Source organism: Peromyscus maniculatus, chromosome X (genome assembly GCF_049852395.1).
Source record: "Peromyscus maniculatus bairdii isolate BWxNUB_F1_BW_parent chromosome X, HU_Pman_BW_mat_3.1, whole genome shotgun sequence".
Lineage (NCBI taxonomy): Eukaryota > Metazoa > Chordata > Mammalia > Rodentia > Cricetidae > Peromyscus > Peromyscus maniculatus.
Window position 1 is genome coordinate 5600050 of NC_134875.1, and position 11838 is coordinate 5611887.

General features: G+C 46.9%; 1 protein-coding gene across 10 annotated transcripts in view; it reads right to left on the bottom strand.

Annotated features, from left to right (window-relative positions):
* Mamld1 (mastermind like domain containing 1) overlaps positions 1-10359 on the bottom strand; it is a 130713-nt gene extending 120354 nt beyond the window's left edge. For 5 of the 10 annotated variants that reach the window (XM_076562507.1, XM_076562505.1, XM_076562510.1 and 2 more), the window contains exon 1: positions 10068-10359. The gene's annotated coding sequence lies outside the window, so the exon portion shown is untranslated. The remainder of the gene's footprint in view (positions 1-10067) is intronic. The other 5 variants (XM_076562509.1, XM_076562504.1, XM_076562506.1 and 2 more) reach the window with 1 other exon arrangement.
* Positions 10360-11838: the final 1479 nt, after the last annotated feature.

Genomic DNA, 11838 nt, shown 5'->3' on the forward strand with positions numbered 1-11838 from the left:
CAAATAAAGAGAATTGTTGGCAGGTCCAACTGTTGGTCAAATCACATCCTCTAAGTAGGGGGAATCCAATATACAAGAAAAATCATTGCCAGATTCTCCCTCACTGTAGTAATAGACTGCTCAAGCTCAAAGAGAACAGGGCCACAAGATGAGATGGTGAAGCTGGACTCAGCTTGCAGACTACTTCCTCACCAAGACCAGAATTTCCAGACTCTATCCTCTACCCAGTCCACAGGAGTGGGGTTGGCTGGGATGGGTTGGAGAGAAGTAGTCCTAGAGCTGATGCCAGTATACAGATGAGATGGGTATATTTTGTAAGCACCTCATAAACTATAGGTGGCCAACACTGCTGTGGGATGTTCTATATGGCAAATGTGCTGCTCTGATTGGTCAATAAATAAAACACTGATTGGCCAGTGGCTAGGCAGGAAGTATAGGTGGGACTAACAGAGAGGAGAAAAGAAAGAACAGGAAGAAGGAGGGAGACACTGCCAGCCACCGCCAGGACAAGCAGCATGTGAACATGCCAGTAAGCCACGAGCCACGTGGCAAGGTATAGATTTATGGAAATGGATTAATTTAAGCTGTAATAACAGTTAGCAAGAAGCCTGCCACGGCCATACAGTCTGTAAGCAATATAAGTCTCTGTGTTTACTTGGTTGGGTCTGAGTGGCTGTGGGACTGGCGGGTGACAAAGATTTGTCCTGACTGTGGGCAAGGCAGGAAAACTCTAGCTACACAACACAGTTATGTGAATAAGAAAGCAAACAAAGGCTGAGAATTCTGAGTGCAAACAGTTGAGAAGCTAAAAGCTTCCTTTAGACAATACAAAGTGTTACTCATTACAAAAATAAGAGTGGGGTTGCTTGGGGTTGGTTTTTCTTTCTCTAATGAAAATTAGAAAACACAAAGTCAAACCTAAAACAGCCATCTGTTTAAATTGAAATATTTCAAATAACAAGCCCCTAGGGACCACCCCCCATTATTCATAAAATCTGTTTTATTTGAAATTGGGCATTGGTACAAGACCAACAAAATTCAATATTTGATGTTAGCTGAAAACACCTCATGGGTGGTAGGGGAAGAGGTGAGGGATAAAAATTCCTTCCTAGTAAGCTACTGTTTGGTAGCTAAAAATGAAAACCTCTCAGTTGTATATTCTGCAAACTGCAGGCCTACACATAGTGAGGCATTTAAATGTTTCTCCTTCTGATATTTAAGGACTATGGGGTGTTCTGCAAGATAGGACTCCTGAGGCCTGAGCTAGTTTGGTGTTTAGTAACTTGCTGGATAGCCCTAGGCAGATAAGGAGTTATCTTCAGCTCCAATATCCTCATGTGGAAAATGAGAGGTCTTTAAGGAATTTCCAGTTTTTCTATTCTTTGGTCAAATACAAAGAAATGTCAATGTTTTGTCTTTAGCCAAACCTTTAGAACTGCTTTCCTTTACCTAATAGTCTCCATGCCCTCCTACTCAAACAAAAGTAAAACCCCTATGCATTCAAGTCTTTGGTGATGTAAAACAATCAATCATTATGTCACTTTCAAATATTTTAGAAACTTTATATCTTAATGTGCTACCCAATCACAGAATGCCAGGGCTAGAGAAGGGTCTTGCATTCCCTTATTTCATTCTTATTCTGTACAGCTGAGGAAAGTAAGGCCTAGCAAGGGGAAGTGAGTGGTCTGATGTGTCCTTAGTTGGCATCAGAAATGAGCCTGGAGCACAGTTGGGTAGGTGTTCTTCCCCACTATAGCACTGGGGGCTTCTCCCAGTCTCGGGAATGTAGTCCCAAACTGGTGCATCTTTTGAAGGGCAGTGGCCAACTGTCACGTTTTATGATTCATAAATCACTATTGTTTTGTTCAGTTATATGATGCTGTTTCAAGTTGCTAGGTGAGATCTATTTTCAAGTAACTGGAGCGATTCCTCCCCTTCCAGATTAATAATGAAACTAAGTCTGAGACATTCTGCCTAAGGATGGGAATCTAAGCCACTCTGCACCACAATCCAGTATCAATACTCATATTTAATATGCTCTATACTTAACAATCCTTGATAAATCTAGCTGGTTTAACAAAATATAGAATAGGCAGAGGCACATCCAATGGTGACTAGGAGGAGGGACAGGAAACTGGAGACTCCATGAGTTTAATCTTGTGATTTCATGGATCTGAAGGGGTCCCAGAGCAGACTCTTGGGAATCTACAATTAGATAATGGCCTCATATTGTATTATTAGTGGGAAGGAAAGGATTCCTAGGCTGCCCTGATGCTCAAGGCTTTACTCTTGATCCCAAGGGATCACCAAGAAAATACACAGGCAGCTTCTGGTGCTCCCTGGGGGTATTGAGTTCCCAATGGGATTAGTGTAGTGACACTCCTTGATACTGCCAAGAGCTCATTTTGAGAGTTGTGAAAACAAATAACATAATCAAGCTCTTTATTCCATGGCTGGGGCATCTCTAGAAAGAACCAGATTGTTCATTTTAATTCCAATGTCAGCACAACTATTTTAACACTAAGTGGGTCAGATTTGACTACAAATCCCTGAAATTAATTTTAGAGTGGCAGTGAAATAAAATAGCATACTTTGAGCTTTGTTGTAACATGTTCATGCAACACACAGCAAAGAAAATGTAGTAATTAGAGGTTAAATTAATCCTTGACAGACATGCAGCTTAGAAACACTGTGCTCTCCTCCCCAAACCTAGCATAATGCATGCCAGGCTTCCAGAATCAAACTTACAAAGCATGTGATGTTGGCAATTGCACCAAAACTACTGTCTCATTTTGAATTCCAAGGTCAGTGCTGGAACTTCCAGAGACAGATATTAATACTGAGGACTCACTGAGAATGAAACCCAAACAACATCCTGCAAATGCCAACAAAGACCACCCAGCAAAGCACTCCACAGTACTGGCTACCCAACTTGAAAACAGGGTGAGACATCATCCCTTTAGAGATCATTGTGCCCCAGACTGATCATTAATTTGCAGCCTTCACTCTCCAGCTTGATGCACTCTTACAGCTGTGACTCCAATAAGTCCCCATGCTGTCCTGACCACAGCACACATAGATACAAGGGTAGATTATATTACAGCACAATTCAAAACACTTCTACTCCAGACCTTGCATCTCCTCTCACCACTTTTTATCTGCCTTGAAAAACCACCCATCTACTCAAACTTCAAAAGAGCAAAAGGCATCTTCTGGACATGCTTGAGAACTGGAGGGAAAGTATGTGTCTACTTTGGGCAGCCTGTCTCATCCCTCTGGAAAATCTGGGCAGCTCTCTGTGCCTCAGTCTCCTCTTCTGTAAAATCACTGGGATTCTTCTTCCAACAGCAAGGTTAATCTTTCAGCACTAAATCTTCAGGGAAGTTGGTGTTCCCTTGTTAACTGTGTATAGTGACAATGGTCAGCTTGCTAATTGGGGTCTTTGCAACTGAGGTGCCAGTGTGTTGCTGAAAGAAACTGAGAGTCAATTTTTTCAGGCTGAAATTCTAGGGGAAAAATTATGAATAGATGATATATGGGGTAGCAATGTGGAGCTTGGTCCAACTGAACAGAACACTCTGGATTCCCCAAAGCACTGCACTTTATTGCCATTCCTTTAGTCCTTAAAGGCCCACATTCCCCTCCCTAGATAGTAAGCACAAGCCAGGGCTGGCAGACTCTCCTATCCTAGATGATATTCTGTTCAGTAGCTCTGGCCCTTCAGCATGACCTCTTCTAAAATCAGCAGAAAAGTATCCCTATGGCCTAGTGTCAAGGTACTCCTATAGGTAGGAGAAAAGCAGAAAGTACAATGGCTGGTTGGGCAGAGCAAACAGCAGTTTAACCAGAGAAAGTAGGGAACTACAGATGGGCTGGGTCTTAGACTTCACAATACAAAAGGAATCACTGGCTAACCAAAGGCCAAAAGACAGAATCATGTGATCATGTGTTAGAACTATCTCCAGGGTCCAGACAAAGTCCTTGTCTTATGAACTAGAGTGGAGAGATGGTAGGGATGTCTGGAGCTTGAAGCAATGAGGGAAGGTCAAGAAAGCCCATCTGGGCCAGGAAAGTTTCATAGATTTTGCAAAGAGCTTTTTGCCTTCTTTTGCCCAAGACCTCCTTAGATCATGCCCCTAGAAGCTTTTACTCTATGGAGTTCAATGCCTTTGGCCGGGTTTCTTTACCCAGGGGACTCTCTTAGAGGGTAACATATCCAGTTGTTTGAAAATTAGGGAGGTCATATCTTAGGAGAAAACATGAGGCTCCAAGGAAACCAAGGAAAGTCTGGGAAAGGAAGAACAGAAGAGAGAACAACTGGAGGGGAGAAAGAGAAGCTCAACTTTTTTTGTTTCAGCTCCATTTTTATACATGCTCCAAGACTAACAGCTCTGGGCTGACAATTAGGAACAGGATCCCACAGGATGTATATGAATATACTGTAATATGCTAACCCTTTCTCACCTCATGAGGACCTCCTTAACTAACAGTCCCCAGTTCCAGGAAGTCTTTTCCTCTTCCTCTGCTACAATTATATAGCCAGAACAATGGCACAACATCAGCAACAAATAATAAACATGTACCACAACATTGCACTTGTGAAATTTTCCTTCTCAAAGTCCTAAAGATGTTTATGGATTTTCTGTCTAAAAATTTTAAAATCATACTAGTTCCAACTAAGCTTTGGAATGTCTCTTTCCTGCCATCCAGTTGTCTGGTGCTGCCTAGGTTACCCCTCCATGGTGGTAGTGTTGTGTGAGGTGTAGGAATGGGAACGGGTTCATTGTGCTGATCCACAGTAACCAGCTCCTGCTCCTCCATCATTTATCTCCCTCTCCAGTGGCATCTGGGTTGGTCTATTCACACTCTCAGCTTTCTATAAGCTCCAACATACACTCAGCCTTTTTTGTTTGGGTAAGGAGGTTTTTTTGTTTGTTTGTTTGGTTGGTTGGTTGGTTTTTTTTGTTTGTTTGTTTTTAGTTACATCCATTATATGTGTATCAACATTTATGGCAGCAAGATAATTGCCAAAGAACTGAGAGGATAAAAGGTCTTTCTTCATAATGTCCACCCTTACCCATTTAAAAAAATCAATATTAACATCAAGCCGGACAGTGGCAGATTCTTGCACTGCTTCTGAATCCTTAAAGTAGAAAATGTGTTCTTTAAAAGACATTCCTTGGAATTGGAGGGTTAAGAAAAAGTTCAGCATCAAGTTCTGAATCCATATCCCAGTGGGACATGTGTGTATGTGGATAGCAGGCCTTTTTGTCCTTGTAACCTTTGCTAAATAACTGCAAGGCAGCAAATCTGCTCTATATTTAATGAGTCCTCTGGAAATATGCCAGTCTAATTTCAAAGAGTTTAGATGCTGTTATCTGTAGACCAGCCCAGCGATTAGGAAACCTGCCATCAATAGGCCCCCAGAGGGCTGGATTAGGGGTACTGGACAAGATGCACTCTGGGCTGCCTCTCAGCCCCCTTGTCTATAACTCAACATTAGAAGTTCACACTTGCAAAGACACAAGAGAGGGGACACTTCCCACTTTAATATTGTTTTGATTGGCCTTCTGCCATATTTAATTCCCCTCTTCTCAATGCCTCTTAAAATCTTAGCCCTATTTCTTTATCTATCGAATTGTTTTCCCTGGTGATAAGGCTGAACTTGATGTTTCATTTTCCCAGAAAAATGACCGTTTTGTTCACAAATCCTAATACTTCAAAACTGGAAGGGAATCAGATTCAGGGGTTACAGAGAGAATTCAAGGAGGGATGACAAGCTTGCCCAAGATCCCTCAGTTAATTAATAGGAGAAGTTTTTAGAAAGAAAAAAGGTTTCTCAGCTTCTAGTCAAATTATCTGGTCCATCATATACTGTCTCAGGGAAAGAAAAATCATAATTATATAAAGTGAAAATGTTTACTACATATGCAAAGCCCCTTAAAAAAAGCAGTCCAACTCCTGCCAGAACCTCTTGTTTATGATTATTTTTTGTTCATCTCATAACCCCAAACAGTGATGCAGTTCTTAAGCATGATTTCCTGACAGGTGCATTTCAAGCCTTTACCTAGTCAAATTTAGAGAGGCGGAAAAGACATTAAATGTGCTTCTGGGTTTAAAAAGTCCTTTTCCTTACTGAAAAGCATCAGCAATAGCAAACCTCTTATCTTAACAGGCAATGAATGTGTAACACCTCCCCAACCCCCTCCCAACACCCCCCCCCCCCCCCCCCCCCGCCACAACTCCAGCAACAGGCTATTTCCTGGTTGAGTTTAAAAATTCAGTGACGTTCCTGTTTCAACCCACACATCTGTGTCACTGTCAGCGTCAGTGGCAGGAAAACAGAAAAAGTCACCCTTTGCGAATGATTTCCTAACATGGAATTTCCTTGTATCTTCTAAAGCCTTTCTTCCAATGCCAAACTGCCCCCTCCCAACACATTGTACTGAAGGAAAACTGAAAATGGTCCTAGCTGGAAGAGGATGGTTTTAAAAGAGATCTTATAAGGAAGCCCTTGAACTCTTAAGATGTTTTTAAAGAGAGACTAGGGGAACGACTCCTAGTGTTTCCAACACCAGTAGGTACAAAACAGATACATTTCTTCCAGACATCTGGAACTCTCAGCTCCATCTCTTTCTTCTCTTTCCCTGATTCCCAAGTTCTACTCTGAGCAACATTCTCATAAATACTAGAGGAAACTGCACAAGCTGGAGACAGGTATAGCTAGAGGGCAAGGCAAGCCCCCTAGCAGGAAACAAACACTAAAGATCTTCAAAAGCACAAAACAATATAGAATCCCATCACTTTCCCCCTCTGGAGAACATCCTATTTAATATGCTGCTGGTCATCAACAGAAAAGAGGACTGTTACTTTAAGGGGAAAAAGCTGATTAGCTGCTCTAGCTGGCAGCAAACAGCTGGTCTGTCCGGCAGGTTCAAGGCCATTTCAGCTTCTCTCTTATGGAGGTACCATATGTTCCATCTCGAACATCAGCAGCTTTATTTTCCAATGATCTTGCTCCAGAAGAAACACACAAAAGGGGGAGAAGGTAGAACCAGTCGTTCACCCTTTGATTACTTTCTTATGATTTTAGATGTAATTGGGATGTGGAGGGGGGCGTTACCACCTCACCTACTACTCTAAAGAACAAAGATGTTCAAGACAACACACATCAATAAACTCTACAGAGTTTATTAACATGGGAGTGGAACAGGAGAAAGATGAAAAAAAAATGTGTGCTCTGGCATACATACTCATGAAGACTTCAACAACAGATTAAAGGGGTACAGAGGGGGTGGAGGCAAGAAGGGATCAAGAGAAGTAGTACTACTCTAGAGACCCAACAGCTTGAGTTAGGCCCTGCCCACTTCTTATTTGTCACTTTTTTTTCTTATCAGTAGCCTTATCTTCCCAGAGGAAATTCAGGTGGAGAGAAGTGGCTTTTTTGGAAAAGCCTGGAGGAGCAGCCTGACAGGATGTGAAAGGTTACTTATAATGTCAAGCTTAACATTCCATCAGGCAAGCCCTGTTTTCTCCCAAATTTGGTGGGTGGGTGGAAGCAGGTGTAAGGGACAGAGCCCATAAATCCTCAATAAGCTAAAAATCTGATGCTAGTGCATTTTGGACACCCCTGTTGCCAGACCCTGTGTTCGTATTATAGAGGCAACAGGCCAATGCATGGTCTCTGGCAGCTTTTGCATTCTCACTTCCAGTCCCAGACTACCCTAGAGGTGGCCAAAGCTACTGACTTCACGTCTCAAACAAAGGGCACCCTCAGAGAGTTTCAATCCTCCCCCCCCCGCCCCCACCCCCGCGAGCGCCCGTTCGTTCCCACGGGCGCGCACGTGCCTGCGTGTGTGTGTGTGTGTGTGTGTGTGTGTGTGTGTGTGTGTGTGTAGGGGATATGATGGTGGAGAGCAGGAAGAAAGAGGAATATAGCTAGATTGCAAGGTGGTTAAAGCCTTAAGCCGTTACCACTGTCTCTGCCACCTACAAGCTCAACAGCCACTCTAGGTTTCTTGGCTGAGAGGGGCGCCCCAAAGCAAAGCGAAACCGAGGAAAGGGCGCCCTCTATGCCCAAGCCCTGTCATCACAGAGACCCGCAGCATTTGCCAACCCTGCTGAATGTACACAGCTTCCAGCCTGGCTGCCTGCTCCTTGTTCAGCGGGCCAGACAGTCTTGGCTGCAGAGATTTAAGGTGTCCAAGGCTGGTCGACCAATTGCATAGAGCATGTCAGAAACAAGAGCTTCCTGAGACTTCCCGGGTTCCTATAGAGGGTCCTCAAAATACAGATTCCCGCCCCCCCCCATTGCCTACACTAGCCCTCCTGTCCCGAGCAGCTAGAAGCTACTTGGAGGCTGCCTCCCCCGCCCTCTGCCTCTGAGTCCCTTTCCCCTTCCCTCTCTCCAGCCTCCTGGGAAACAAAGGGGCTTTTTATAAAGCGGATTGTTGGCGGCAGCGGCGGCGGGGGTGGGAAGGAGGGGGAATCTATAAAGACAAGAAGAGGTGGGAGGGAAGGACGGAAAGAAGCTGCGCGGCCTCCAGGGGCCCAGAGCAGCGGGGCAGCCGGGAAGCCCTGGTGGGTGCATGGTAGACCCCACCCGGTCAGTGGGCACCAGAGGGACAGCCGGCGCCTGCCAAGAAACTGGGCCAAGCCGCTGTAATACTCCCATCCACCCACCTCAGACAGGGAACACCAGTAGCGGCCATGGCCCGGGGCAGATGGGGGGGGACACATGATTCCTGCGGGGGGTCTTCTCTGGAAGACCCTGACCCTCTCCCTAGCAAACTCTTTGAGAATTGCTGGGGCTTGCGGAGACTTTGCGTCTTTGTTACAGCACGACCGGCTCTCCTAGATTAGGCTTTCTCACCCTCACAGACAATGTCCCAGAACTGGCCTTGGTCAGCTACCCGCAAAGAGAACATTTGGCTTGGGGAAGGTACTCTAAGGGGTTCTTCTGCTGCCAAATAGCAGGGACATGGTACCCCAGCAACTGGAATTCAATCTCCCCAGGTTCTCTAGCCACTCCGTGCTCCTGCCCTTGCTCACACACACCCACATTCGGGGTGCTGGACTCAGCCGCACCCAGCTGCAGGAGTCCAGCGGGGAGCGAAGCCCCCAGGTTGAGGCGCGTCTGTTTGCCCAGGTTCCAATGGCTTTAGGGCCGAGTTTTCAGTCTGGGTAATCCTATTAGTGTCCGCTCAGTCTGAATTTAATCACTGATCAGAATCAGACAGCACCACTAGCTTTCCAGGCTTCGGACTCACTGCCTCAGGACGGAACCTGGCCAAACCAAGTGGCCAAAAAAAGTATTTGGCTGCGCTCCGGGGGGCTTCCCACCCGCCCTAGGCAGAGCCTGGCATCTGGCTCTGCCGCTGAAAGAATGCCCAGGAGCTTGGAGCGCCAATTCCTGCGCAGGGGCTCTGGGTGGGGAACCAGTAGGGGCTGCCTCTGACCCCCAGCTTTGCTCCAGGCTGCTTGTATGAGGAGGAGTTGGTGAATGGGGTGAGGGAAACGCAGGGAAACGCGTACACCCCACACTCTGTTCCACGGCAGCAAATCGATTTGGGGCGGGGGAATTCCTCGTCCAGTGCCCACTACTGGACTCGGGGGATAGCATGGGAAAGACAGTGTCTCTGATGGCACCTTGGGCAGTGAGCGAGTGGCCCAGGGGTGTGGGGATGGAGTGGGTGCCTCCTGATAACCTAATGTAGCCCCTGGAGCCCGCGCAGCTTGCACCCCACTATACCTTTCCTCCTCGGAATGTAGCTGCCTCCGCCCAGTTTTGGACTCCCTCTGGGGCACCTAAAAGAAGGCAGAGGCCAAAGACCCTGGACGTTCAGACCTGCACTCACCCCAGTTAGGCCAATCTGAGAAGGGGTAGGGGTGGCCAACTCCCAGAGTCAGGTGGGCCGTGTGCTCAGAGCAAACTTTGGGGTCTCTCATCTCACAGCATCCCGGGGACCCGGCTCCTCAAAAATGGAGACTATAAGTGGGGGCTATAAGTGCACCCTGAGTCCCTCCACCCTAGCAGTCGGACCTCCCGCATCCACCTTCACCCTTACCGTGTTGAGGAGCTCCAGCAGCAGCCAGGGCAAAGCCAGAGGGGCGGGCGGCCCCCGGCACGGGCAGCCTACCCCCAGGCGCCCGCCGAATGGCCTAGCAGGATTGAAGATCACCCCCTGGCTAGCGGCCGGTGCCCCCGCGCCCGCCTGCCGCCCGCCGCCCGCCGCCCGCCTCTTTAGCTAGCGGCCAAGTTCATGCTGGCGGCGCTGCAGTGGCGGCCTCAATCTGCTCTCTCCATTCCCACCGCCCGGCTCCGCGCCGCGCGCCCAGAAGGTGGAGTTTAGGGGGTTTAAGTTACTGATAGGCATTTCTCACTGCTGTGTCACTCCGGGAGGAGGAGACACGCACTCCGCACACTCACACACCCTCACACTCAGGGCGACCAGCAGCTCCGGTCTTAAAGGAGAAGCTGCGCTGCCCTGCCTGCGACCCCACTGGCCTCAAGCCTTAAAATGTAGGGTTTCAATACCAGGATGTAGACATAAGCAACCCAAGAGCCGGTCGTCCAAGGGACTTCCCAAATCCTCTAGATACTTTTTAATGGGCAAAGGAACATCAGACTGGATTTGCAGTGGCAGTTTCATTCTCCCTTAGGGATACTGGGGCAGCTGGGAGAGACCAGACAAGTGGAAAGCGTGAGGGCACAGTTCCCTGGAAGGCTCCTTAGGAGGCGAAGGATGACCTATACCAGCGAAGTCAGGTGGCTTGACTGGACTGTGCACTGATGGGAGAAGCAACAGTGGGGTTAGAAAGCAAGCCCAGTCATAAGAATGAGATGGAGCCACTCCAGGGCCACAGGAGACCCCCAGCCTAAAGGAAAAGTCACGTGCCTTAGGTTGACTGTGGTGGTATTGTGTTCCCCAAAATATTGTGTACTCTAATAAATTTATCTGGGGTCAGAGAACAGACAGCCACTAGATATAAAGGCTAGAAAATGGTAGCACTCACACCTTTAATCCTAGCATTCCAGAGATAGAAATCCCTCTGAATCTCTGTGAGTTCAAGGCCACATTGGAAATAGCCAAGCATGGTGACACACGCCTTTAATCCCAGAAAGCCAGCCTTTAATCCCAGGGAGTGGTGGTAGAAAGCAGAAAGATATATAAGGCGTGAGGACCAGAAACTAGAGGCATTTGACTGGTTAAGCATTTGGCCTGGTTAAGCTTCAGGCTTTGAGCAGTAATTCAGCTGAGACCCATTCCGGATGAGGACACAGAAGCTTCCAGTCTGAGGAAACAGGACCAGCTGAGGATCCTGCGAGGTGAGATAGCTGTGGCTTATTCTGTCTCTCTGACCTTCCAGTATTCACCCCAATAACCGGCCTCGGGTTTGATTTTATTAATAAGAACTTTTAAGATTCCTGCTACAGTTGACTTTTCCAGTTAGCTTTGGAACAGAGTGAGCTTGGTGGCTAGTGAGGGTTAAGGACAGACAGAAGAGTGAGAGTGAGCAGGAAAGCCAGCACTCAACCGTGATAAGGTGAGAGAATGTTCCAGACTTAGCCTGAGAGATTGAAGATAGAGGGTGAGAGACAGAAACCAAGAAAAAAACTGAGAGATAGTCAAAGAGACAGATGGTGGTGAAGTAAGCAAAGAAAGGGGGACCCCTTCTCACTTTCAAAACAGCTTAACTATGAAACCAGTACTGCCACTTTCCCCTCCTCCTCCAGGAAAGGTCACTCACCTGCAGTGGGTAGCAGCTGCATGGGTGGCACTGATCTCATCCTACAGGCAATGTGTCTGTAGGCTCATTAACAACTCATACCTGAAT